General features: G+C 37.8%; 1 long non-coding RNA gene across 1 annotated transcript; it reads left to right on the top strand.

Annotated features, from left to right (window-relative positions):
* Positions 1-3,963: 3,963 nt before the first annotated feature.
* On the top strand, positions 3,964-25,632 carry LOC149804055 (uncharacterized). Its single transcript, XR_016420001.1, has 5 exons — positions 3,964-4,371; positions 4,889-5,010; positions 15,478-15,592; positions 24,964-25,070; positions 25,523-25,632. It is a non-coding gene; the product is annotated as an uncharacterized LOC149804055 (long non-coding RNA).
* Positions 25,633-27,628: the final 1,996 nt, after the last annotated feature.

The raw sequence follows: 27,628 nt of genomic DNA, 5'->3' as shown, positions 1-27,628 counted from the left end.
TTTTAAGTAGGATTTTAACAAATACAGTAAAGGGTAGGATAAACAAGATAATTAATGTAAATCAAACTTGTGGGGGAGGGATATACAAAACAATATTTTAAACATTAAAACTATAATTAACTACATAAATGAAACTGGTATGATGAGTGCTATGGTACTCTTCGACCAGGAGAAAGCTTTCGACTGATTTGAACAAAACTGTATAAAGAATGTTTTTAAAAAATTTGGTTTCGGACCCAATTTCCAAAATGGACCAAAATCCTACACACTGGGATAATTAAACGGGAAATGCACGAAAGAATTTGAAATACAACGATCAGTGATACAAGGATGTCCACTATCAATGCTAGAATACGTAATGGCAATATAAATCCTACGTCACACGATAAGAAACAACCCAGATATGCAAGCAGGGGCGTATTAACCATTAAGCAGACTAAGCACGTGCATAGGACACCAGGGCCAAAGGGGGCACCACAAAGTTGAGAAAAGGGTGAAAAGAAAGAAAGAAAAAAGAATGAAGATTTGTAAAAAAAACTGATACAACTAGTGCAAATTGATCATGATGTTCTGTTTCTTGATCATGCACCCTAGGGTTATCTTCTCAGGTGTACGTGGAAAAGAGGGGGGCACCAAGATTTGTCAGTGCTTAGGGCACCAGTGAGCCTTAATCCGCCCCTGATTATACAAGGCATACAAATACCAAACCTAAAAAAGAATTAAAAAATGCTCTAACATGCATATGATTGCAACATCTTTATAAGAGAGGGGAAATGCTATAAGCGTCGGGTTCCAAAATAAACCACAACAAGCACGAAATCTTAAAAATAGTTAACTGGAGGGGCAACCACCCTGGATTATCGCCCCCCCCCCCCACACACTTACTGAGAGACACTGTAAAGGCTCTAGGGGTTTACTTTGGTAATAAAAAAAAAGAAGCTTTAGAAAATTATGAACATATTATCAATAAAATAAGAGAAAATGTGAAAATCTGGCCATGGCGCCATTACCTATCATGGAGCGGGCCCAAGTGGCCAAGACTTATTTATACTCAAATATTAACTACATAATTAAATCCATAGATATGGATAATACAATTTTAAACAAAACAGACAACGAAATAATAGATTATATATGGAATCATAAAATGCATCATGTAAAAAAAGAGACATTATATAGGGCCAAAAGTAGATCTGTCAAAACACAAAGTATAATTTTTAAATACCTGCACAACACCTGGCTAACAGGCCAAGAAACAATCAAACATCGTATGCTGAGGATAATGCCGAAATGCCCTTTATGTAAAACAGCGAACTTCACCAAACTACATACGATTGTCCAATGTGATAAAACTAAACATAATAGGATAAAGTTAATAATGAAAATTTGCAAAAAATATAAGTATAACAAAAATAACATTTTATTCATAGATTTAGACTACGAAAACAAAATCGTTCTAAAATGTATAGACTATATAGTAACTACGATGATATCCTGTGGACAGGTGATAAAGATTTTTAAATAAGATACGTGGTAAAAATAAGAATATTAACCACAACAAGAACTCAGTACGTCTTACGACGAATAGATACTTACCGTCAGGTTGATATAACGCAATTGATGTTGGAATTGGGGGAGAGAGGGGGAGGGAGGAATAGGTATTACAGACCGAAGGGTCGCGTAGCGCAATTGCGAGCTGATGCCATACCCATACCCCCTCCTCGCACCCCACAACAGCCATATTTCAAAGAAAATTTCAAATTCTATTTCAAATATTTCAAAGAAACCCATATAACTTTTTTTTTTTAAAAGAGAAAAGGGAAGAAAGGAAGAAAGAAAAAAATAAAAGAATTTTGTAATTTAATTTTTTTTCTTCTTTCTCTGAAAGAAAATTCTAAAGACATATATAGGAAGGGATACAGGGAAAATATAAGGGGGAAGTAAATGGCGATGACATCATGGGGCTAAGTCACAGGGCTCAGTGAAGTGCATAGGCCCATCATGAGTCTTTGAAAACACCCAATGTAGAACATAAACAGACAAAATAAAGACACAAATACATACTGTATAACACTTAGTTTAAAACCCTACTAACTTCTCCCGCACTGCATGGTTGACCACTATAGAATAATGTGGTCTCATAAATACGTTTGGATCTTTCAATAAAGCATAATCAGATAAACTAAATAAAGGAGGCCTAACGCGACCCAGGAAAAACACATAGAGAATAAAGAAGCGTGAACCTTGGATCGAGCGTAACCTACCTATCAACATCTTTAAAGACTATTATGAGGAACGACACATATTATCACTCGAATAATAAAATAGGAAATTATTTTTTTTAAACAAAATCTAAATAGTACACCATTCCATCGTCAGAATTAGAAAACCATAAAACAAATTAAAAGATACAATATAACATCATAAAGGAAGAAATACAACTGGGAAAGATATTTGATCTATACTTGCTGTCTCAAACATAAAGAAAATATAGCATACACACAATATAACACCATTACATATAGCAAACACTGAGACCTAGGCGACATATAGCAAAGGTTACAAAACATTTCAAGGGAATGAACTTCGAGCAAGGTGAGGGAAACCAGACTCGGACGAACAACCCTTTAGATAACACTATGGAAACAAAAATACCCCATCAAAAATTCTAAAAACTAAATTTTTTATATAAAATTTTGTTTTAATAAAACGTAGAACACATCTGAGGGGGAAATACAAAAATATAAAATACTTTTTATTTTTTTTGGGAAATGGGGGCATCTGTCCGTTGCCCCCCCCCCCCCACTCCCAAAAAAGTGTGTGTGTGTGTGTGTGTGTGTGTGTTATTATACCCATTACATTACTTGCAAAATATATATGGTGCTGACATTTTCGGCAAGAGGGAGACCTACCGATATTCTGCATATAATTATTTTAATGTTTTTCAGAGCGAGAGTATTGGGGCCTGATCTGTTCAATATATTTCTCAACTGATACAGCAGGTATAATCAGAGGCGTAGCTGGGGGGGGGGGGGGGGGGGAAGGGGAGTACATATGTCCCCGGGCGCCAAGGTACAGGGGCGCCAAAATGAGGCTTACAACGTTACATTATAATAAGTAAACAAGGGTAATATTCAAAAATATGATTAAACGGGGAGGGGGCTGGGCGCCAATTTTATAGTTCGTCCCCGGGCGCAAAATATCATAGCTACGCCTCTGGGTATAATAGAGACCCCCCCCCCCCCGAGTTTGCCACAGAGCGCTCGTGTAATATACGGTTTAATACAAAATACATGATTGTGGGCAGGAATATACAAAATTTGGTCGATATACATGATCGTTGGTATCTATTCAAACGAGGGCCATGAAATACATTAGCAAATTCCTACAGTATTTTAAGGCAGGCGATTACGAATTATTTAAACCACGTTTTTCATCTGTCACAGATTTTATAATCATTTTGAAGTGGCTGCTTTATCTCGAGGAAAACGAGCGGTAAGTGTTATACAAAACAAAATCTTAATAGCAATTTGATCACTTTTGCGTCATTTGACAGTAAGAATAGTAATAAATAGAGGATAATTTCTTTTCCTACGTTAGGCCTAATACCTGGTATGTTTTTTAGTGTGGTACACACACAAAAAACAACCCCAAAACAACACTAACAACATTTTAAAAAACCCACAAAAACGAGTGCCGTGCCGAAGCCACGGGCTAAAATGCTTTATTATCATTTTTTTTTATTTATAGCATCAATCACAAATTGAAATATATACAGTATTAGCGTTGGAAAAGAAAGTTTTCTTTTTGTTATATTTTTTTTTCTCACCCTAGCGAAACACTTTCTGCAAATGACCTTAATAAAGAAAAATAATAAATTAACCTAAACCACTTTGAATGTCGACCGTATCTTTTATTTACACGGCATCATGCGCGGAAGAAAATACCAACTGAACCGGAATTTCAGACAGCAGATGAATTGAAGTTAATTCATTGAACATCATTAGCAATTTTACAATCAAACAGATGCAACAATGAAAAGTGGAACTATGAAAAATCGAGAATGTTAGATTTGCGAAGGATTTATTCCGAATCATTGTCTGCTAATAGAGAATTCATGTCAGTTGCTGTGTCGGCGATGCCCACACAGCGCGCCGTCCAAATGTGAAGTTGCGTTTTGCTGACAGACATAACACTGTGCCATAATTTATCTGATGGCATGTAAAGAAGCTGCTTAAATTATAGTATTTAAAAGTTTCTTCATTTTGTAAGAGCTCAAGAAATTAATTCTGGTTTGAAAGACAAGATGACGGTAAAACTCAGAAGACGTAGCTGTACAGTACCGTTGGTGTTGGAGACATCATAATAAAGGTAACTGCGTTAACTTCGCTTTTTGTTTGGTAATTTGTTGGATATTATCTTTTGCTGATCTTCTTTGAGCTTGGAGTAAATTTTACATTCTGAACATTTTTATTTGCACTTATCTGCTTAATATGTATTGCTGGGATATCATATAGAATATGAAGTCAGTATAATGGTACTATATTACATATTTGAATGATAAAAGACTGGTAAATGATATAATGATAAACTACAAAATAAATAATTTGCCCAATATCCCAAATATGTTAATTAAAACAAACATTGAATGTAAATTCAGATATAATGAGCAGTTGTAAGAAGTAAGAAATAACATTTTATCCATTGAACCTGTTATGTGTTATCATCATCAGTTTTAAAATAAACACATGGAGACAAGTTTGCTTAAATTCTAAAATTAACACACACACACACACACACACACACACACACACACATATGGTATTTTAATCTAATACAGAAATGGTGACATTGATATATGCAGACCAATAGTTTTTTTCTTCTACAGATATAAATTAAAAAGCCTAATTCTGAGAGTTTCACCAACAACATTCATGATGGGAAAGGGCCACTAATTAAGAGCTGACATATGTGGAAGAAAAATACCATCCATGTTGAAAAGGGCTAGAGGTAATGTGAGAAAACATAATTTATCAATCTTATTTAACATTATTGTTGATATTTTATTTCAACTGGTCAAAAGGCTAAGTGGGTTTATGTAATGGTCCAGAGTGTGTTATTTATTTCACATCCCCTTCTGTCTTTCAACAGTAAGAAATTAGCTACTTTGGAGTCCATAGTTCTGATCAATTTGTTTATATAAAACTTGGTTTTGGGCTTAAATCAACATCTTGGATAAATCTAATAATGAGCAAAATCCAAGTATATACATGTGATCATGTATAAGATTAGTTGAGTTTTTTAACCAGCCTAAAAGCCATACTTCCACAATATAGGCTAAAATCATTAAGTTGTCCTTGAAGTTTGATGAGTGTTAACCATTAATAATAATAAGGTGATCTTTCATCTGAGTATGTTACCACCGCATGCAATATTTATACATGTAGTGCAGTTTTTACTAAACGTAGAATACATGCTTATATAAATGAGATCTCGATTGAAGAAGTGAAGATGCATACAAATACATGAGGTTATAACCACTACTGCTGATTCAAGTTTGATCATGCTTGGCCATTGGGCTTATAGAGTCAAGTTTCACAATGATGCTTATTATGAGTGTGATAAAGGTATGGTAGTGAAGTGACCTTGCATCTGATTGGCAGAGTTTCTTATGATTTGCACAACAGTGTTTATGATCCAATTTAGATCTGACTTGTTTAATTATTTGCTTGTATGTCTGAGGCTATAAGCAAAATCTATGCATATAATGTGGTGGTTCTACATCTCACTAGCCATTCTTGCTACTGCTCTTAAAACTATTTCTCATTAATTTCATCAGACTTGGTGAATAGATTTATCTCATCAAGATATAGCAAAAGATCAATTTTGTAAAAAAAATATTCATTCATATTAAACTCAAATTCTGCATCTGATTGGTTGACCTTGCAAATACTATAAGGGCTCTATTTCTGACAAAAAGGTTATTTTGATCTAATGTAGCAGAAATGCTTATATGATCAAAACATTGAACATATTTGATGACAAATAAGAAATAGTTTTTCATGCAAATTTGATAAACATTGATAAATCGGTTCATATCATTAAAAGCTTGGAAGAGTTTGATTACATGCGAGACCATCACATATTAATCATTCTTTATTTAGAGAATTATTTTTGTCAGGATTTAGTAAAATATGTAAAATCAATATGGACTGGTTTTGTTATGTACAGCAACACTAGTTGTTTACTGAGTACTGAGGGAATTGGAGTAAGGCAAGGGTACATTGCAGTAGGTAACCTGGTTGACTTGATAACAGGATTTTAACACAAACATTTTTATCAGGAGTCTAGCATACTAACCATTGATTCACTGCAGATCCTGCCCCCATTAGTTACCTTTTAATACATAAAGCATTTGGGTTTTTTATGTCACAAATCCCATAGGGATTAAAATTAACATCATAGGTCTCACTGGATAGTTTCGTATTTTGACATCCCTCTAATTTTTAAGGTAGAAGGCATGAACCTAATTATCACAAGCCTAGCATTTATAAATTTACACATAAGCTAAATCTATAATGTGGTTCAGATTTACTTTGAGTTAGGCATGGAAATAGGTTGGCTTGTTGGTGACTGCCTGTCACAGTTAGATGAGCATTGGAGATCATATGCGTAACTTAGTCTGCAAATGAGCTGCCGACTTTTATTTGTGTCTGCTACAGAGGTAAATATAAAAAAATCTTGATGGTAGAGGGGTGATGAAAAGTATGCTAATTTGTTATAGTACTAGTGAACTTTATTCATGCATAAGGCACATACTGATTCTTTTAGTTGCCTTGTCACAGAAAAATATTGAAAATAGCTATTTCTAGTAAAAAATGAATGTAAAATGTACCTGCATCCTTTGACCCTACCAGAACCAAACTAAAAGCTCAAATTTGTGCAGCTGCTTTTGCTCATCACAAACATAATTGGGAGTATAACTGCTAACCCTACCCTCTAGCACACATTTCATTCATTCATTGGATTAAAGTCACGTGCACCTTTCGGTATGTGCAACTGTTTAGTTTGTACACGTTTGTGTACTTTTTGAATTTAGCGATTAACTTATACAATGCCCCCAAGCAAGCAAGCCGAAGCCCAGGTGCCCCAAAAGGTCCCGCCCAGGCTCTCGTCGCTGCAACCTTCTCCATCGTTGTACTCCGTTGGTGGTCTGTTTCTGCATCCTGCATCTCCTTCCTCTCTCATTTCAGGCAGTAACCGAAGCACACCAACAGCAGTATTATTAAATTTTCGTTGCAATCAATGCCCAGTTCCCTATATTTATTGGGCTATTCCTGTACTATCTTGCCAAACATGTGATTGTCACATACGCTTCAGATATTCCTGAGTTGTGAATTTTCCTATCTTTTGTAAGGTCTATTAAATTTTGTGTACTTTGCGTACTTGAATTTTCCGAAAATTTTTTCACATCTAGTAGGCTTTTAGTAGCCCTTTATTTTGTTTTGGAGATCTCAATTTGGTTAAGTATTTCATACGTGTGGCTTTAAACCAATCAGTGTGTTTCAGGGCCAGTAAGTTGTTGGTCAAAAGAGGGCTTTCGTGGGTCAGAATGAAAGCCCTATGTGGTAAAATTTGTTTGTAAAAAAGAAAAAAAAAAAGAAAAGAAAAAAAAAAAAGGTGGGTAGGGAGTGTGTATGCTATATTTGTGTGATGGCTATAGACATTTTTGTTCGTTTTTCTGCTTTTCCCACATATCCCGACAACAGACATTCACGCTCACTTTCTCATTCACACTTATAAGTAGATGTGGGGGGGGGGTGGCCTTATTTCTTTTGTTTGATTTCGGGAAGGCAATTCTTTTCATACTGGGGGGTGGGGGTGGTTTGATTATTTGAGGCATACTCTTTTCATTGTTTCTGCCTTCATTCCCCAAGGTCTGCAAGTGTCCTGTTCTTTCTTCTTTTACTGCCTTAGGACGTTTAACTTCATTCTGTGCCTTTTCCTGCTCTTCTTTATTTCAGCTCTTTCTGCCTTATCCCGTGTCCGTTTCTGTTTTGGTCTTCTAGTCCTTTTGATACTGCCATGTTCGCCGTGAGATGTTTTCTTCGAGGGAGGTGGTTTGATTGCCTTTGTTTCCCTTCGCTTTGACCACTTGGCTATTTACCTGTTATTTTTGTTTAGCTTAGCTATTTGTGATTTATTTTAATGTATATTTTTTTTATTTTTATTTTTTTATATTTTTTTTTTTTTTTTTGAACCTACGGGGGCCTAGCATGCCATTATAATTCCAAAACAGTGATTTTGTAATATTCGTCCTTATCTGGTTTTTATTGTTCGGGTTATGAGCGGCGGTGTCAGTCTGTGAACCCACTAGCCCGAGCCGGCCGTCACAATTCCCAAACAGTGATTTGTAATATTTTGATTGGTTTTTTTCTTTTTTGGTTCGATCTTTTAGGTTTATTGGTTTTAATTTCTTTACATGGTCTCTCTTTATACCCAACCCTTCATTCGGTTTAGATTTGTCCCCTTTTGCCTATTTTGTTAATGAATGTCATGATGTTATTATAGGTCATTCCTATGTTATTGTTTTTTGCCACAAGTAACTCCGGGTATGTCCACCGTTCTCCTATTTGTTCCTGTTGAGATTTTAGTTCGGCCCTTTCCTGGTTGTATTTGGGGCATATATTTATTAAGTGTGCAATTGTTTCTGGAGTTGGGCAGTAGGGGCAGTTTTCGGTTGGTCCCCTTTTTATGTGTTTCCCTGCGCATCCTGCCAATAGTGTTTTACCTGTTCTTATTCTATTTATTATTGTTATATCGTATGGATTTTTGAAGGTCGGACTTTCGACTTTTCTACTTACTTTTTTCATCATCGTGTGTATTAGACTGTTTGCATCCTATTTTTCCCATAGCTCTTGCCACATGTCATTGATCTTGTCCCATGTTATTGATTTCAGTGACGCTGTATGCTATATTTTGGGCTTTTGGTTCGTTTGTGGCGTTTTTTGCTTCTGCATCTGCTTTGTCATTGCCTGGCATTATGGATGTGAGAGGGTATCCATACGAATTCAACGTGTTTGTTGTTTTTTTCAATCTTTTTAAGTAGCGATCTTGCATGATTAATCATATTAGGTCTGCTCTTGGATTGGTCCGTTGCTAACGATTGTAGTACACTGTAAGAGTCGCTTAGAATGACTGCCTTAGTTGTGGGGTATGTTTTGACGTATGTTAATGCCATTAGTATTGCCATGAATTCTACCGTGTATATAGCGCATTGGTCTGGGAGTCTTTTTCCAACGGCGACATCTAATTTTGGGATCACTATCCCTGCTGCAGTTTTATTTGGATTTTTGGTTTTTGATCCATCTGCGAAGATTTGCGTGTATGTCTCGTATTTGTTGTCAATGTACGTTAGTATTGATGCTCTTAGTCCTATCGGGTCATTTTGTTTTTGTCCTAGTTTACGTAAGCTAAGATCTATTTGTGGTGTGGGACAGGTCCACGGGGGGTCTGGGTAGTACCTTATTTTTTCTGGGTTGATATTTGCGATTTGAAATTTCCTTTTTAATTCTATAATTATTTTCCCACTAGGTATTTTTTTATTTTTTCCTTTTGTATCGAATGGTTTGTCGCATGCTAAGAGGGCTTGTAGCGTGAGGTGGTTGGGTTGGTGTATTGATATTCGAGTCGAGTATCGCAGCATCAATTCCTTCCGCCTTAGGTCTAGCGGGGGTTCTCCTACTATTATTAAGATATCTTGTGTGGGGGTACCATTTAGGACGCCGGTGCATACCCTTAGCGCTTTTGATTGGACTGTGTCTAGTTTCTTTAGTAACGTGGCGTTCGCCGCTCCATATACCTGGCAACCGTAGTCCAATTTTGCTCTTATAAGTGCTCTATATAGGGTAACGAGTGTTTTTTGATCAACCCCCCAATTCACCCCTCTGAGGTTTCTGTGGAGGTTGATGTCTCGTTTGCACTTCGTTACGAGTTCTTGGATATGAGCTGCCCACGTGAGTTCGTGGTCGAATACCATACCTAGGAGTGTCGCTTGTTTTTCGAATTTGATGGGTACCCCCTTTAGGGTTAAGTTTGGAGTGGGTGGGGGGTGGCCACCTCCTGGATTGAAAACTATGCCTACTGTTTTTAGAGGTGACAATTTAAATCCCCATTTATCTGTCCAATTTCCTATATTGTTTAGTCCTTTTTGTAAGTGCTTGGTCGTTTCTCTGCTGGCCGGGTTGCCAGTTTTCCATACGGCGCTGTCATCGGCGAATTGGGATAAGTCAAGGTGGTTGGGTTTTACCGCTGTTTCCAGGTCGTTTATCATTATATTAAATAAAGTTGGGCTGATTACGCTTCATTGTGGCATGCCATTTTCCAGTTTGTATCGTTCGGAGTAGTCTTGTCCTAGTCTGACTTGTATCTTTCTATCGGTTAGGAAGTTAGCAATAAATTTGTATATATTGCCAGTTATTCCGTATGGTTTAAGTTTACTTATCAGTCCCTTAGTCCACATTAGATCATATGCTTTTTCCATGTCTAAGAAGATGGCTGTAACATATCTGGATTTTTAAAATTTTTCTCTAGATGCTAATTTGACAGCGGTTTCTAGTCTCATGAGTTGGTCTATTGTGCTTCGGTAGTTGCGAAACCCGCTCTATGTATTAGCTAGTAGTCCTTTGCTTTCTAAATGGTATTTCAGCCTGTTGTTTACCATAGTTTCCATTATTTTACATATATTGTCTGTTAGTGATATGGGCCTGTATGATTTTATATCGCTTGAGGGTTTTCCAGGCTTAAGAATCGGAACCACTACTGCCTTTTTCCATCTTATAGGTATGGTACCGGTTTCCCATATTTTATTAATGAGGTTAAGTGCAATTGTGACAAGTTTTTTGGGTAGGTTCTTGTACATTTCATACCCCAAAGTATCCTCCCCGGGGGATGTGGTCTTTTTGCCGGCGAGGGCCTTTCTCCATTCGGCTTCTGTAAACGGAAGGTTTAGTGGGCCGTCATTATTTCCTGCTTCCTTTATGTTGTCAGAGTTGCTTTCCTCAAATTGCCTTTTATGATTTTTAAACTTATCCTCTAAGTTGGTATTGCTACACATGTTGGCGAAATAGTTTGCGAATAATTCTGCCTTATGTTTGTTGTTTTGTCCAGGTATGTTGGGGGTTATTGATTTAGTTTTGCCTCTCATTTTTTTAATTCTTTGCCACACCTCCTTCGATTTTGTGTTAATATCTAGTTTTGAGCAGAATTCTCTCCATGAGTTTTGTTTAGCTATCATAATAGTTTGTTTGGCAGTTTTTTCCTTTTCCTTGTAGTAGTTAAAGTCCCTATTATTTTTAGTTCTTTTGAATTTGTTTAGAGCTCTTTTTTTCTCTTTAATTGCTATTTTACATTCATTATTCCACCAGGGCACCGTGGGTTTGGGTGCTACTCCTTTAGTTTTAGGAATTGTTTCTTGGGCCATTGTGTTAATGGTTTCTATTAATTTGTCATTAAAGGTGTCAATGTCCCGGTGATATATGGTTTCTGGGTCGATTGAGTCACCTATCTGTTTGAACCTAATCCAGTTGGCCTGTTCGTATTTCCATCTTGGTGTGAAGGACGCTTTATTTTGAGGTATTCTAATTTGTATTTCTATATTTATAAGGTAATGGTCACTTCCCATAGGGTCGCTTTCATCAACTTGCCAATCAGAAATGCCTGCTAATCTTGGTGTGCATAGAGATAGGTCTATTGCTGATGTGTGGCCTGTTCTGTCGTCTATCCGGGTGTGCATTCCGTTGTTTAGAAAAACTAAGTTGCATTTTTGTGCCCATTTTTCTACAATTTTTCCTTTAATGTCCGTCTTTTGACTCCCCCATAGTTCATTGTGCGCATTGAAGTCCCCGCATATTACCACCCATTCTCCACAGTCTTTAATCATTTTGATTGTTTCGTCTGCACTTAAATTGCGCTGCTCATTTGTTTCATAGAGGTTAACGATTAGTACCTGCTTAGTTTGAGCGGTTATTTTGACTATCTGTATTTCGAAGTCATTGGGCGGTCTACTATCTGTTAATTTATGCATTTCTGATGTAATTCCATCTCTAACAAAGGTTGCTAACCCCCCTCCTCTTGCTGTGGGGGATCGATGCTTTAGGTATTTGGTGTTGTAGCCTATGATGTTTGGGATACGTGAGGTATCATTTAGATGGGTGTCCTGTATGCATATAACATCTGGTTTTCTTTCCTGTTGAAGTATTTTGTTATTTAGTTGGTCAGCGTGGGCCCTAAGGCCGCGTGCATTCCATTGCCATATTTTGATTTCTGCTCTGGAATCCATCTCTAGTGCAAAAAGTCTTAATAGTTTGTTTAATTTACTGTTGTTTTCGTTTTATGCGTGTTTCCTACCAGTGAGGGTGCTACCTATTTATTTTGTTTTTGGTATCCTGATTTTTGTTTTGGCCTGCTTATAGTTTACCCCATGGGAGATCATATATTCGACTATTAGGGCTTCTCTAAGAGCCCTGGGGCATTCTGCGTGGTTTGGTTTGTGGTTACCACTACAGTTAGCGCAGTGCTGATTGGTGGCGCTACATGTTTTCTGGTCTGGGTGGTGAAGACCACATTGATTGCACCGGAATAGGTTTCCGCAACTCTTAGAGTAATGCCCCCAATTTTTGCAGTTGCCACAGAACCGTGGTTTGTTTTTGAAAGCAAAAATTTTTTTAGCCTCGAGTTTTTCGGCTATTTTGATAGTTTCTGGGGTGGCGCCCTTAAAAAAGAGTACCACTGCAGTGCTATCCTTTCCCCTTCTTGTTTTTAGGCGGATTGCTTTCTCTACTTCCTGTCCTTTACTCCTTATGTAGTCTACTATTTCATTGGTTTTATTTTGAGTTGATACGTATATGACTCCTTTGTTGTGTGTTTTTGGGGGGTTTGGGTCTATGTGTTGTTTTGTTCTGTTGTGTCTAGTGACCTGAACATTTATTTGGCCTATTCTTTCAATTTCCATATATTTGGCAATCTGTTGTTCAGTGGTGCATTTGATTATCAGCAAGTCGTCTCTAGTGCTTTTAAGCGTGAATTCTCCTTGGTGATGTTTGTTCAATTGCCATGCTATGGTTTTAAAGGCTAACTTCGTTATTTTGGAATTTACTCCCTTGACGAAGAGAGTCAGTTCAGCGGGGTGTTTCTTGTTTTGGATATTTTGCAGACTGGTCTTTTTTCCCCTGGTGTTTGTCTCTTTAGCTGACTTTGTTTCGTTGTCCATAACCGGCTTGCTGGGTCTTGTATTCTGACAGTTAGTGTGTTCCTTATTCTTTCTAACTGGTATTTGGGATTTGGTTTTCCTATTATTCTTACCTTTTGTTGAGTCGTGTGTGACTGCTTTATTTGTGGTAGGGTGAGGGCGTTCTGTTTCATCTAGTAGGTTCTCAGTTTGAGTCCCCTGGCTGCTAGTGTTTTTAACCAGCGTGGTCTGGGTTGTTTTTGTGCTTGTTGAGTATTGTTCCTCAGTTTGGGTACTCATGTCGGATGTAGTTTTGCGGTTACTCGGTAGATTGTCCACATTCTCGTTTACGCTTGGTGACAGGTAGAGTCTACTCATCGAGTCAGTTGGGGTCGAGTTGAAAATTGGCGTTAAGAACTGTATCTGTCGTTTTTCTCTTAGGGGGGATGAGACTGCTTCGGAGTAAGTTTGCCTTAGTTTATCTGCCTTTAGGTTGACCAGGCAGCTGAGATAACTATTTGATGATGTGACATTAATTTGGTTGTTATCCATCTTGAGTTTCTTTATTTGATGTAAGGTATATATGACGGGATATTTCTTTAGTTTTAATCCTGGGTTTGTTTTGATTTCTTGCAATTTATTTGAGTTTAATTCTAGCTTAAAGCTATCTGTCTTAACTATACTTTATTCTACTTAGTACTATGAAAAAGCAACAGCTGTAAGGGGATATGCAAATAGCTTTTATTCTGATTTGTGTAATTAATTATTATATTACTATTATCCAATTTAAACTTATTGAAAATTATTTTCTAGCCAAATGGTCAAAGTAAAAGGTTTTACTTACCCCGATCCAATTTTCTTTTTAAGATCTTTAGAGTTTTTAAATACAGCCTTCTAATTATACAAGTTTCATTACATTGGTCAATAATTAGTCACATGTGATGACACTTGTAACTAATCAAACCACAGCAACTGAGAGCAGACTAAGCACTGATATTTATATGGTACAGTGGCAATATACAGTCTGTCTGCCGCAACACATGAAACAAACTGGACAAATCTGAAAGCCTTGAATTTGACTTTATTTATCTGTATGGTAGAACAGAACCTGAGTTGAAAAGCTTTTAAAGAAAGACCTTGATATCAAACCTAATAATAACTGCAGGAGTTATATTATGGATAATTAACCATTCTCTCAGTTTCAAACTGGGCATTCCATCCCATGGGGTTCTAAATGTAAACCAAGTGTAACTGATATCCTAATGAACTGTAAAGACCATAGCAGCACAACAGCAGGGGACCAGGTATGTCCAGATCCAGAAATCACAGACCAGTTTCAAACTGATGATGAACCACATAAAAATTACACATCTGCTAGAACTTATGTTATGAAGATAACTTAAATTGCATTATTATTAATCCTCCTCCTCACATTCATCATAATTGAGATGCATCATATATGTTTTATTGTAAAATAGTTTATGCAACATAATTCAGTGAAGACCTTTGCTGCCAATTTACCAGTGAACCATTTGTTTCAATGAACATATTTTATGTTGTAACAAGGAGCATCATTTAAACATTATGATACACTTATCATACCTGTATATGAAATCTTAATACTAACACTTATACTTGCAATACTACTACTAATAAAAACACCTGCATTGATAATTTGATTATGTTCAATTGGACTTGTATCTAAATGATCACCAGCTGTATGAAAAGACATATTTTAATATATAGATATTGGATGGAATACTAGTTACCACAATTGAATAGTCATATGATAAATGATATATTATTTTAAACAATTTATATTTGCAGTGAAACATACTTTTACATTATTTTCACTTAAATTTCATTTATAGAGCAGTATACTCTGCATTCATTAAATTACTGAAATGGTTATAATACAACAACAAATACTGCAACTTCCAGAATCACAAAAATCAAAAGATATAAACAAAAACTTCCCTACATGTATCAACAGTTGTCACTTAATAGACAGAACTCTGAAGATTTAGAATAGGATGTTAACAAATTAGGTATTCAAGTTAAAAAGAAAAAAATACCAAGTAAGCTTACTACCAAAAAATCAAACAATAACAGTGAATTTTAGTACATTCCCAGGAAACAGAATATATGATTTTTCTTAACTTGATCTGATACATCTTAAATCTATAGAAAATGATTCATATTGTATGACTAAAATATTATGTAAACAAAAATTCCATCACTTTTTTCAGATGCAACATGCATACCCCAACCCATCCTTCTTGATCATAAAGTATACCAGCATTCCACTATAAGATGGGGAGCTGTAGTGGCTCAGTGGTTAGCTTTCTGGACCTGTGAAATAAGGTAGGTTCAAATTCTACCATCAGACCAACCTGGGTTAGCTACCATGGTGTGTCCTTGGGCAAGGCACTATACTTAAAGTGCCTTGGCACTAAATAACTTACTTGTGTTGGTTTACCATAAAAGGCCAAACCAAACACAAAAAAACAACAACTTTAAAATATGAGTTTTGTCAATACTACGTAATTGAAAATCATACTGAAGAAATGTTTTTGTTAATACAGATTAATGGATCTAAAAAATCTCTTTCTTCTGCAGGAGTTTAAAATGTTAAATTAAAAAGGTCATGGTACACATTGCTTTGTTCGTACACATCAGGCTCCGTAACCCATATCCAACTAAAAATTTTAGTAGAGTCTGAATAAAACATATTTTAATCTGGATGATAATATTCTTTCTCCATTCATATATTACACCACCAAGATTGATCCAAATAAGATTACATTTTACTATAACACTGAGGATGAGTATGCCTCTTAACAACTTACAAATGTGGAGAGAATGGAGTTAAACTGAACTTTGATTTCTTTTCAACCATAGCACAAGATGATCATTTATTATGAAAAAACCTGAATAAAGTTGGAGTTCATAACCATGACAGTCTTGATACAATATAAATTCAATATATTATTGTTGTCTTGAGGTATAGTTCTGTATATTACAATCTCACACAAGATCAGGGTATATTTTAGTACCATACAGTTAATTCGGGATTGTATTAATACCTATTCTGGTGAATGAACATTAAATAAGATTTACTATTTTGGAACCAGTTGCAATAAAGTTTACTAAACAAGAGAAAATATGACTTTACTATAATATCTAAAATGTAAAATCTGCAAACAGAATACTTGCTTGACTTTACACTTCAGCTATATCATAATATTTATTTGAAATGAATTTATACAAATGGCATTAAATTGGGTTTCAGGCTGGTAATGACAATGGTAGTAGTGAATAGGGACGGTCTAGGGACTAGGGAACTTCCATGTTAAAAAGGGTATATCCACTCTGGGGACTATGTAATTTAACATGGGAGGAAAAAAAAAAATATCCATTCTAGGGACAAGGGGAATTTAACATGGGAGAAAGAAAAAAAACTATTCACTCTAGGGACAAGGGAAATTGAACATGGGGAATAAATCGTGGGACTGTCTTGGGACTAGGGGAAATGGAACAGGGTCGGGACCCTATTTTAATAAGGTCCCGACCTGATGGGTCTATGAAAATGGAACAGGCGAAAATTGAAACAGGGAGGGGTCTCTATTTTTTTATTATTTTTTTAAACAAAAAAATAAAAAAAGGGGTAGGCAATTGAAAGTCAAGATCTTTTCGAGAGATAGGAATGGCCCTGAAAAGGGCCTTTGGTTTTATGTTAATATACCCTTAACATAAAGGGCATCTGTGACATCTTCTTCTTGACCTTAGGCTGTGCCTGACTGCAGGACCATAGATTAAGACTCTTTTGAGGCATCCTTGATGCTCCACATAAGATTCTTCGCATCCACAGGCTGGTGTCTGTCCTGTGGATAACTGTCCAGTTGGATCGGACATACATTGATATGTCCGTCCGGAACATCATCGAAGACACAAGCGTTGAAGATTGTACATCGGTCCACATGTTGGGGTGCTGAGTAACAGGTGAAGGAATGCAGTGAACTGTACTTATTTATAGGGGGAGGAAGGATTGAAACGGATTGAGTTTGTTGACCAATCCAAACACGCGTTACAAAATTCAGTCAGCCCACGTCCAATCCGAAGAGAGCAGTCTGTGACGTCACATAGTCTATATAGATTCGCTAGCGCCTGTGCGTAGTCAATCTAAGCGACAGTTTTTCAACATGACGGAAACTCAGAAAACGATCAGTTTGGGTGCACTGATGGTGGAGACTACCCAAGGGAACCCAGACTTACTTTCAGAAGAGGTGAATTGGGATTTTGTGGATTTTTTTACCTTGCAAGAATTTGTTCCTGAACCTTCGTCACCTTCTCCTTCATTACCGCACATGGAAAATTTTAGACAGAGACAGAAAGAAGAATTGGAGAAATTTATACAACAGCAAAAGGAAGCGGAACAAGCTTTTCTCCTACAGCAACAGCAGCAAGAAGAAGAGGTAAGAAAAAAACAAGAAGAAGAAGACGCAGCAGCAAAGAAACAAGGGTGTCAAAATCAAACGGTCACGGTACTGTTAGACATTTTAGTTAAGAAGTCTGAAACAGATGTATCAGACTTCTTTATTACAGCCGAAGAGAATACGACCTTCCCAAGCTAAACACTCCAACCCTGTGACTACGCCTACTGCACCATCCTTAGTGATTTCAGCGAAATCATCATCAACAGTACGCAGTCCAGAAGTAGGCCTTGGCCATGGCAAAGGCTTAAGACAGTTAAAGTTGATTGTTTAAACTCACCCCTTACACCAAAAAAGGCCCTTTTCAGGGCCATCCACGTCTCTCGAAAAGAGATAGGCTTTCAATTGCCAATAACTAATAAAAACCATTTTACCCAATAGTACCTGTCTGTGTATGAGTGTGTGTGAGTGTAGGTTCTTATTTTACAATCAAAACCCAAAGACACTTACCTTTTATAATTAATTTATTCTTTTATAAATATTTACAATTCACCATTCACAACAGAGCACTTTAAAAAGTTCATAGACTTATTCTGTCTCATTGTTCACTCTCTGTTTTTTTAATTTCTTCACCGTCATAGTCTTTTCCTCCTCTTCCTCCTCACTTTCTTCCCTTCTTTTCTTCTCCTGTTTCTTTTTCTTCACCTGTCTGTTTTCTTCCTCTTCTTCTTCCTCTTCCTCTGAAGAATCCCTCTCTTCTTCTGACTCCTCTTGTTTCTTTTTTGGGCAGTCTGGTGACCAATGTCCTTTTTCTTGACAATAATAACAGGTATCTTGACTTTTGTCTCTTCTAACCCCTTTTTTTTCTTTTTTGACGGTCAGGACACTCTGAAGACCAATGCCCTTTCTTCTGACAGATATAGCAAGTATCTTGACTTTTATCTTGAAAGGAAGGAGAGTAGTCCCTCGGCTGGTCTGAAGAGAATTTTCTAATGACCCCTCGCAAAGCTCTGATGAAACGTTCGATCTTGGTAGTCTCTTCCATTGTTGTGCTCAGTTTGAGAGTGAAATGAATAGTGAAAGGACAAGACACATACCCTTTATATACACTGGTCTGCTATGACTATAAATTAATCCATGGTGTTTAAACTTTAGTCATTTGACTTTTTGCTATCGAGATGAAATGATCCAATTCATTTGAGAAGAAAGAAGAAGAAAGTAAGAGGCAGAAACGTGATCTATCGCCTCGTACTAGGGCTGAAGTCTTGGCACAAATTCATGCCAGTGATTTTGAAGAGGACATGAGTGAACCAGAATCCAAACCCTCTAAACAAAGTTTACCACCCTTAGTCAACACTGAAAAGTACTATGACATTCGAGAGACGGAAAAGCGTCCCTCTAGAAAATTTAGAACTACGGCTTACAAATACACAGTGAAGTTTAAAGATTTCAAGTCTGAAGTACTGTTAGAGAAAGCAAAAGGGTTCATCACCGACATGTGGGATTCTTTGCTCACCACACTCAAGCGACAATGTCAACCCAAAGAAGATGATCGCTTGAGACTTTCCATACAACATGACGGCTTGAAATCCCCTGTTTGGATCGAGTTTAGCAGCCCTGCAGAATTGACCACTTCCAAAGTCATGGACAAGATTCAACACGTGCAACAATCTAATGACCAGTTTGACATCACCGATGGAAAAGCCACACTGGACATGACCCACGTCTCTCCTCCTCAAGGGACCGGACAATGCAGAAAGACCTTATTGGTCAACAAACTTCGCATTACCAAAACAAGTCTTGTCCAAATTAACAATTTTCAAGACCACATGTGTTTAGCCCGAGCCATCGTGGTGGGATGAACCTATGCCGACAAGAACGACACGGTAGAATGGAAAAGAGCCTGGGAGAACATTCGAAAATCGAACCGAGCCAAACAACGAAATGAAGCAGAACTTCTGTTACAACAAGCATGCCTGTCCAAAGACACATCCTGTGGCATTCCTGAGATGCAAAAATTGCAAGATGCCCTAGCTCCACGATACACCTTGAAAGTGCACCCTCAAGAAGTGCGCGGGTCTCTGTTGTTTCGAGGGAAAGACTTTAAGGATGGAAAATACATTCACCTCTATCATCACGATGACCATTTCGATACCATTACCACTATCACTGGATTCCTGGGATACAAATATTACTGTGAGAAATGTGACTTATGATGGTTATAATAATCGAGAGCAACACAAACATTGTGGATCGAAATGCTCAGGATGTTTGGCCTCTCAACCCTGTCTGAGCGAAGGGCAAGAACCAGTGCATTGTCCTGCTTGTCTGCGCACATTTGTCAGCCCTGCCTGTTACCAACAACATCTGAAGATGCAAGGTTCACAGAAGAAATGTGCTTGTCAACTCCTGAGATTGTGCCCAATGTGTGGACAAGGTCTATGTATCAACAGTACCAAGGCACACGTATGTTCAGGAAAGAAAAAATGTCACATTTGTCACTGCATTGTGGACTTGGAACACCAATGCTACATAAAAAAATACCAATCCCAACCAGAGAAAGAGGATGGTCACAAGAAGAAGAAAGGCAATTTCATCTTTTTCGATTTCGAATGCATGCAAGAGACCAGTATTCACATTCCTAATTTCTGCGTGGCTCATCGAGCGTGCGAGAAGTGATTCAAGAACCTATCTTGAGTTATTGCCCTCACTGCAGTAAGATTCCTGGAGGGCGTGAAAAAATCTTTCAAGGACCGAACACACTAGCCGATTTCACACAATGGGTCTTAGACCCCATCGACAAGACGTGGAGCCAAGAGGACATCGAACATTATTATGGAGATTGTCATCACCATGCCACGGTGATGGCTCACAATTTCTCCGGATACGATGGACAGTTTCTTTTGAGATGTTATACGGAACGTGGCATCGAGCGTCCTAAAATCACTTTGAACGGAGCCAAAATCATTTTCATGCAAGTGGGACAAGTGCAGTTTAAAGATTCGATGAGCTACTTAGCCATGCCTTTGAGTCGAATGCCTAAAATGTTTGGAATGACAGAAATGGCTAAAGGGTACTTTCCACAATTTTTCAATACAAGCCAATCAACACGCCGTTCTACCCCATTTGCCTCAGGCTCACTATTACGACCCTGACAACATGCGTACCGAACGAGAAACTTTCTACGCTTGGTACCAGGCTCACGCCTCCGACCCTTTCGACTTTCAGGAAGAAATGCTAAAGTATCGTCGTTCCGACATGGACATTTTACGGCGATGCTGTGGAAAATTTCGAGAACTGTTCATGGAACACGGAGGGGTTGATCATTTAAAAGAGGCTTGCACCATTGCCAAAGCGTGTTCCTTAGTCTACCGACAACGATTCATGCTTGAAAACACTGTGGCTGTCATCAGTCCTCAAACGACCAACTATGTCAAACGTCAATACTCGGTCAAAGCCCCATGCTGGTTGCATTACTTGTGCGACAAGGAAGACAAATGGATTCAGCATGCCCGCAACGGACAGGGCGAAAGATCATCGGAATGCATTCGGTCAATGGCTGGGACTTAGAAAACCCCAAGATCATGTACGAGTTTAACGGTTGCTTATTTCACGGATGTCCCGTCTGTTACCCTGACCACGGCACTAAAAATCAGTTCTTACAACGAACCATGGAAGACTTGTACCAGGCCATTTGTCAGCCACGCCTAAAGTTAGAACAGAAAGGATACCAAGTGGTGGAAATGTGGGAACACAAATACAATCACCGTTTGAACAACGATCCCGAGTTTAAACGCCTCATGGAAAGTTACCAGTTCATGGACCCCCTGAACCCAAGTAATAGTTTGTACGGAGGAAGGACCAATGCCACCTGTTTGCTGTACCAAGCTGACGAAGAGAAAGGAGAAGAAATCAAATACTTGGACGTGTGTTCACTGTATCCCTACGTGTGCAAATGTTGTTGCTTTCCTGCAGGGCACCCACAATTGTTCACCGAACACATCGACCTAAAAAACATTCGACAATACGAAGGCTTGATCAAGTGCAAAGTTTTGCCTCCCACGAACCTATACCATCCCGTCTTACCTCGCCATTGCCAAGGCAAACTTATGTTTCCTTTGTGCCGTACTTGTGCTGAAACGTGCAACCAAGATCAACCTTGTCATCACACCCAGGAAGAACGGGCCTTGACGGGGACATGGGTCAGCGTAGAATTGTTCAAAGCTCTGAACATGGGATACCAACTGTTAGAAGTGTACGAAATTTGCCACTTTCCCAAGACACAATAATTCCACAAGGGTGACCCCACGCAGAAAGGCATTTTCGCAGACTACGTGGATGCCTTTTTGAAACTGAGCAAGAAGCCAGTGGCTATCTGTCCTGGTGTCACACTCCCGAAGACCAAAAGACATTCAGAGAGAAATTCTGGGCACAAGAAGGCATTACTTTACATCACATTGAGAAAAACGAAGGCAGGCGATCGTTTGCCAAAGTGATGTTAAATTGCTTGTGGGGTAAAATGGCACAATGACCATGTTTACCCAAGACGGAGTATTTGACCGAACCTTCCCGCTACTTTCAGATGATTCACGACAAAGCCAAATTCATGAAACACGTGGACGTCGTTCGTGAGGATTTGATCTTGGTGAATTACGAAGAAGATCTGAACTTTGTAGAAGATGACCCCTTTGGAAATGTCATCATTGCAGCTTACATGACAGCTCATGCTCGCTTAAAATTGTACGAAGCTTTAGAACTGTTAGGGGAACGTGTCTTGTACTTTGACATGGACAGTTGCATTTATATCGATCACCCGAGTCAACAGCACCCTGACATCGAAGGAGACCGTTTAGGAGCCTGGACAGACAAGCACCCCGATGACAAGATTCTAAGTTTCGTTAGTGGTGGTCCCAAAAATTACGGCTACGAATACTGGGACAAACAAGAAGTGCACACGAAGTGTAAAGTGAAAGGACTTACTCTTAATTATCGTACCAGTCGAGTGGTCAACTTTGGCATATTGAAAGAAGCCTTGCAGTCTAGAGAAAGTGACCACCTATCAACCCAACAAGATTGTACGTTTACCCACACACCACATCGTCAGTCGACCCTTGGAAAAAGTCTATCAAATTGTGTAGCAGAAGCGAGTGCGGCTTCCCACCCACTTTACTTTGCCATATGGACATGTCGGTATAAAACATTGGTTGTAAGAGGATAGCCACCCACCAGAAGGATGACTTCGCCGCAGCAAGAATCGAGTGAGAAATCCAGTGAGAACTCCAAGTTCAAACCCTACCATTTTCCAGTCTTCTTACCTGACTATTGTGATTGTGCCCGTCGATTGGACACGTTTCAAAAATGGCCTACGGATAGGGAAGGATTACCTTCTTCGTATGTTTTAGCTAGAACAGGATTTGTCTACTTCGGACCTGAGTCAGGATTGGGATACGAAGTACAGTGTTTCGCTTGCGGACTGAAGTTACGAATGGATCTATGTATCTACAAAGATTCAGCTATTCTGGAACATACTCGATGGTCTCCGCACTGCCCTTACCTTTCAATGGCCTTTCCACCCATTAAACTACGGTACAATTATGACGGTACCTTAGAGACGGTACCTTCCAAAACTAGACGTAAACACATTGCATCCTATTTCATTGTTGTTTCTTTTCCACATAATAGCTTATTTTTTATAAAATGTTAAACTTTACTAATCTTTTTTCAAGATCACTTTAGTTTGCAAAAATATATCTTGTCATTTATTGGCATTCTACATTGAATTTTGTAAACTAGCTATAAACCTGACCTAATTACTCAACTTAACTGCTGACAGAAACAGTCTACAGTAAATGTATTTCATTTCTATAGCTCGATGGATAAACATTACATCTTTTAAAGCTGTGCACAGAATAGGCCGACATATCACGAGTCAGGAAAACATGGGGGTGGTATCCCCTGTGTCCAAAATTAATATCATTTTGAATAGAATATTCTAGTGACAATTGCCTCTTTTCAAATGGTAAGCATTGCTTTTTTTTATTTTCATCAATCTGTCAAATTCGGTATGCATTTTGCTTTAATATTTGAGATGGAAACCTTAGGTGCATAGAAATGTCAGACAGCATTGTACATCATGGATGGTGTCCAACATACTTTTATGATCATAAAACAAAATCCTATTTTTTAGTTATGGCCACTGATTTAAAAAATATTCATCCAAGCTAAATATAATAATAATAATAATGAGGACTTTGTATAGCGCCTAATCTTTAGAAGCTCTAAGCGCTTTGCAACATTAGACAACATAAAAACATACACAATGATATGATTACAAAAACAAACACCGTGAAATTAGAAAACATAAAAAACATGCTGAGAATATTTAAGGTAGTTAACATTATTAAGTCATTAAGTTTGTTTTTGTAGTCAGAATAAGTAGTTTTGAGAGCACTCTTGAATGGGATCACTGCGTCTTTGTGTCTAAGTTCAGTGGGCAATTCATTCCATGTTGCTGGGCCCTGGTATGCAAAAGAATGCTGTCCATGTGACTTTGTTTTCATAGTGAGAATAATGAGTATATGATTGTCGGAAGAGGAGTGTAAGTATCTTGCTTGTGTGTACACATAGGTGAGGTCGGATAGGTATGTTGGACTAGAGTCTGTCAGTGAAACGTAGCACAGAGAACTAATGTTGTGTTTGATTCTGGATCGAATGGATAGCCAGTGTTGGGTACAGAGCAGCGGGGAGGTGTGCTCTGATTGTGGTACTCTAAGTATGATCCAAGCAGCTATGTTTTGAACTTTTTGAAGTCTCTGCAGTAGATATTAAGATGAACCAGACAGAATTGAGTTACCATAGTCCAGTCTTGAAAGCAGTAATGAACACACAAGTGTTTTAGTGGCATCAACTAAAAGATATCTGAGAATGGAGCTGATGCGTCTCAGCTCAAGATACGCAGCCTTGCATATGTTCATGACATGTTGGTGCAATGTGAGAGTACTGTCCAGAGTAACACCTAGGTTTTGTACTGATTGTGTGAATTTAATGTTGGTGTTGCTGATATTTATTGTGTGAGGTAAAGGATGTGAATGAGAAAGTCTTTGATAAGTAAGTATGGCTTGATTTAAATTGTGTTTTTCATGTGACTTGCCAGAGATTTTTAAATGAATTGATAAAGTAACTTGAGACACATTTCAAAGTACATGTTTGAAAAATATTCCATTGATTATTGCTGGCATTTAGAAAAATGCAATGCATCCTTTGTTGTGAAACTTATTTTAAAACATTGTATTACTCATGCAGAAGCCTGCTTGAAAACTAATGGCAAAGCAAAGGCAAGTGGAATGGAAGAGACCATATCAGAGACCCTCAAATATGCACCCAACCAACGCAGAATGATAAAAAACAAGGTAATCCAAATGACTCTTATTTCATCAATATTGGATTCAGTTTCGTCTTTTAAAGCATAGTATTTGCAAAGCGGATGCATTTCTAAACTGATAACAAAATCAGCTTATCCTATTGCCCAGGACTATCAGAGCTAGAGTCCAGCTAACTACAATATGCATATATCTTGTCTGATCGGACAAGTGCCTCCATTTGGAATTTTTATTCACATGAAATATTTGGATGAAATAAATTCATCTTTGTGCAAATTGATTGCACCATCCACTTGCCAGAAATGACAAGTAAGTGCAAAGTTATCTTGTATCATGGCTTAACGATAGTAAGGGAAGCACAAGTGCAGTGAAGAAAATTTCATACATTTTTATAATGCTGATTAACATGACTTCTGCATATGTAACTAGTGCTGAGATGATATGACTTTATTTAAGCATTACAATTTTGTTTTAATTTGCAGGTGCCTGAGCAGAAGAAGTAATAGATAAACTTTACAGTGGAGTTGGAGACTGATTCTGATTCATAATCTTAATTAAATCTAGAAAATAAACATTAAAGTCATATTAAAATATCTGTTGTATTGTTTCCTTCTTTCATTTTTCTCTTAAAAACAAATGTCTGAACCTTTAGTCTGTAAATTCAGTGGATTCCTTATCAGCCCATCTACTTTTACTTTACACCATGCTACTTTAAAAAAAAAATGAATTATCCCCATTGGGGTAGGTCCCCCCAACCCCCCACCCTACTTTGTCAACTTACCTGCCACATTTAAATCTAATGGAAGGCCCTGCTGTAAAGCCTGTTAGTAAAACTACCCAACAAGAGGATTTCGTACATTTGCAACTCCTAGATGGATGGTAATGTTTTCATTTTTGTAATGTAGATTTGGACATTCTTGCCACCAGTATGGAATATGTGTTTCAGAAACACAAGCAGCTTTCATCAGATTTGCATATAGGTTTTATATGTTGTGAGTATGTTGTAGGAAGTTTTTTTAAATAACATCATATGAGATGATGCCAGTGGAAATGGCAGAAAAGTGTCTGTATTGTTCACCAACTACACCTTGTTCTTACAAAATGTGGCTGTTACACATTCCCATGATGATGTCACTGACAGCCATCAGTGAGGAATGCCCCAACAAGCATAATACAAATTGCTTCCATTGTAATTGTTACAATTCCATTCTGACCACTCCGGTGTCCTAGTGGTTAGAGCGTCCGCCTCAGAAGCGGGAGGTCATGGGTTCAAACCCCAGCCAAGTCATACCAAAGACTTACAAAAATGGTATTAACAGCTACCTCTCTAGACGCTCAGCATTAAGAGGTTAGTGTTAGGACTGATTGGCCTGGTGTCAGGATAATGTGACTGGGTGCAACATCATACTACATGTTTGCAGCATGATGCCCCAGTGCTATACATCACTATAAACTGCCACACTGCAGACATCGTAGCAATATGACTGAAAAATTATTCAAGCTACGTTAAAAATCCAATCACACACACACAATTCCATTCTACGATCCAGAACCAACACTAATTCTGTACTACAGTTCTTGCATTTCAATCCAATTTTGCTTTTGAAATGTAGTGCCACTCAATTCATAATGAACCCATTCATTTCAAACACTCGCAAATACTTATTATTCCTGTCTACAACTGAAAAATATCTATATAAAAAAACGTGTAACTGTGTTTTATGCAAGGGCATGGAGATGCACAAAAACTTGCACCTGAAGCTTGAATAAAACCCCGACTGTGGATAAGACTTTACCCATCGATTACCCCAGCTTGGGGATAAATTCCGACCGTGGCGATTTATTATATATCCTATGACTGCTCCAGCTTGAGGGCAAAATCCAAGCACATCCCTAAAAAGATAACAAGTATAGCGGCTCTTTACCTTCTGTAAATGCCACTTGAGCTTCCTGATGCTGTTGTATCTGCCATTTGACAGAATCACGAATGTGGATATATTTCTTAATTGCCTCTAGTTGTTGAGCTAGTTTAGCTGTATGAAATTCCTTTGTGCAGACTCACTCATTATTAATATTACAACAGTGATTTAATTACACATCACCTGTCAGCACACCGATGATAAGTCAGTTATTTTATAACACACCAACAAGCTTGCCCCTTGCACCCCCCCCCTTTTTATTTTATTTGGGCAACTGTGGACATGAATCTGCAAGGCTCAAATTGTCATTTTTAATATAAGATCTCAACATTTTTAAGGCCTTAATTTTAAAGACATCCTTAAAACCCCCAAAAGGTTATCAACTGGATCACCAGCCTTCGTTTAGAGTAACAGCAAGTATATATATATATTTAGGTCTAAGGAAACACAATAAAAATGTTTGATTTAACAATGACATATTTGCCTCAGGTCTGTGATCCTGAAGTGAATATTAACTGTCCATTTATTTTCGTGGCTTTTCTTTACTAGGAAATTGATTATAGAGATTTCTGCAATGGTGAAGGCAATGTAAAAATTGGTTACTATAACATACTTTTTACGCCATGTTTGAAAAAATAAATCCAATGGAAAGGTTATAGTCTGAAAATC

The sequence above is a fragment of the Sinohyriopsis cumingii genome, chromosome 3 (genome assembly GCF_028554795.1).
Source record: "Sinohyriopsis cumingii isolate HCF-2022 chromosome 3, ASM2855479v2, whole genome shotgun sequence".
NCBI classification, from domain to species: Eukaryota; Metazoa; Mollusca; class Bivalvia; order Unionida; family Unionidae; genus Sinohyriopsis; species Sinohyriopsis cumingii.
This window is presented reverse-complemented; position numbering and strand designations above follow the sequence as displayed.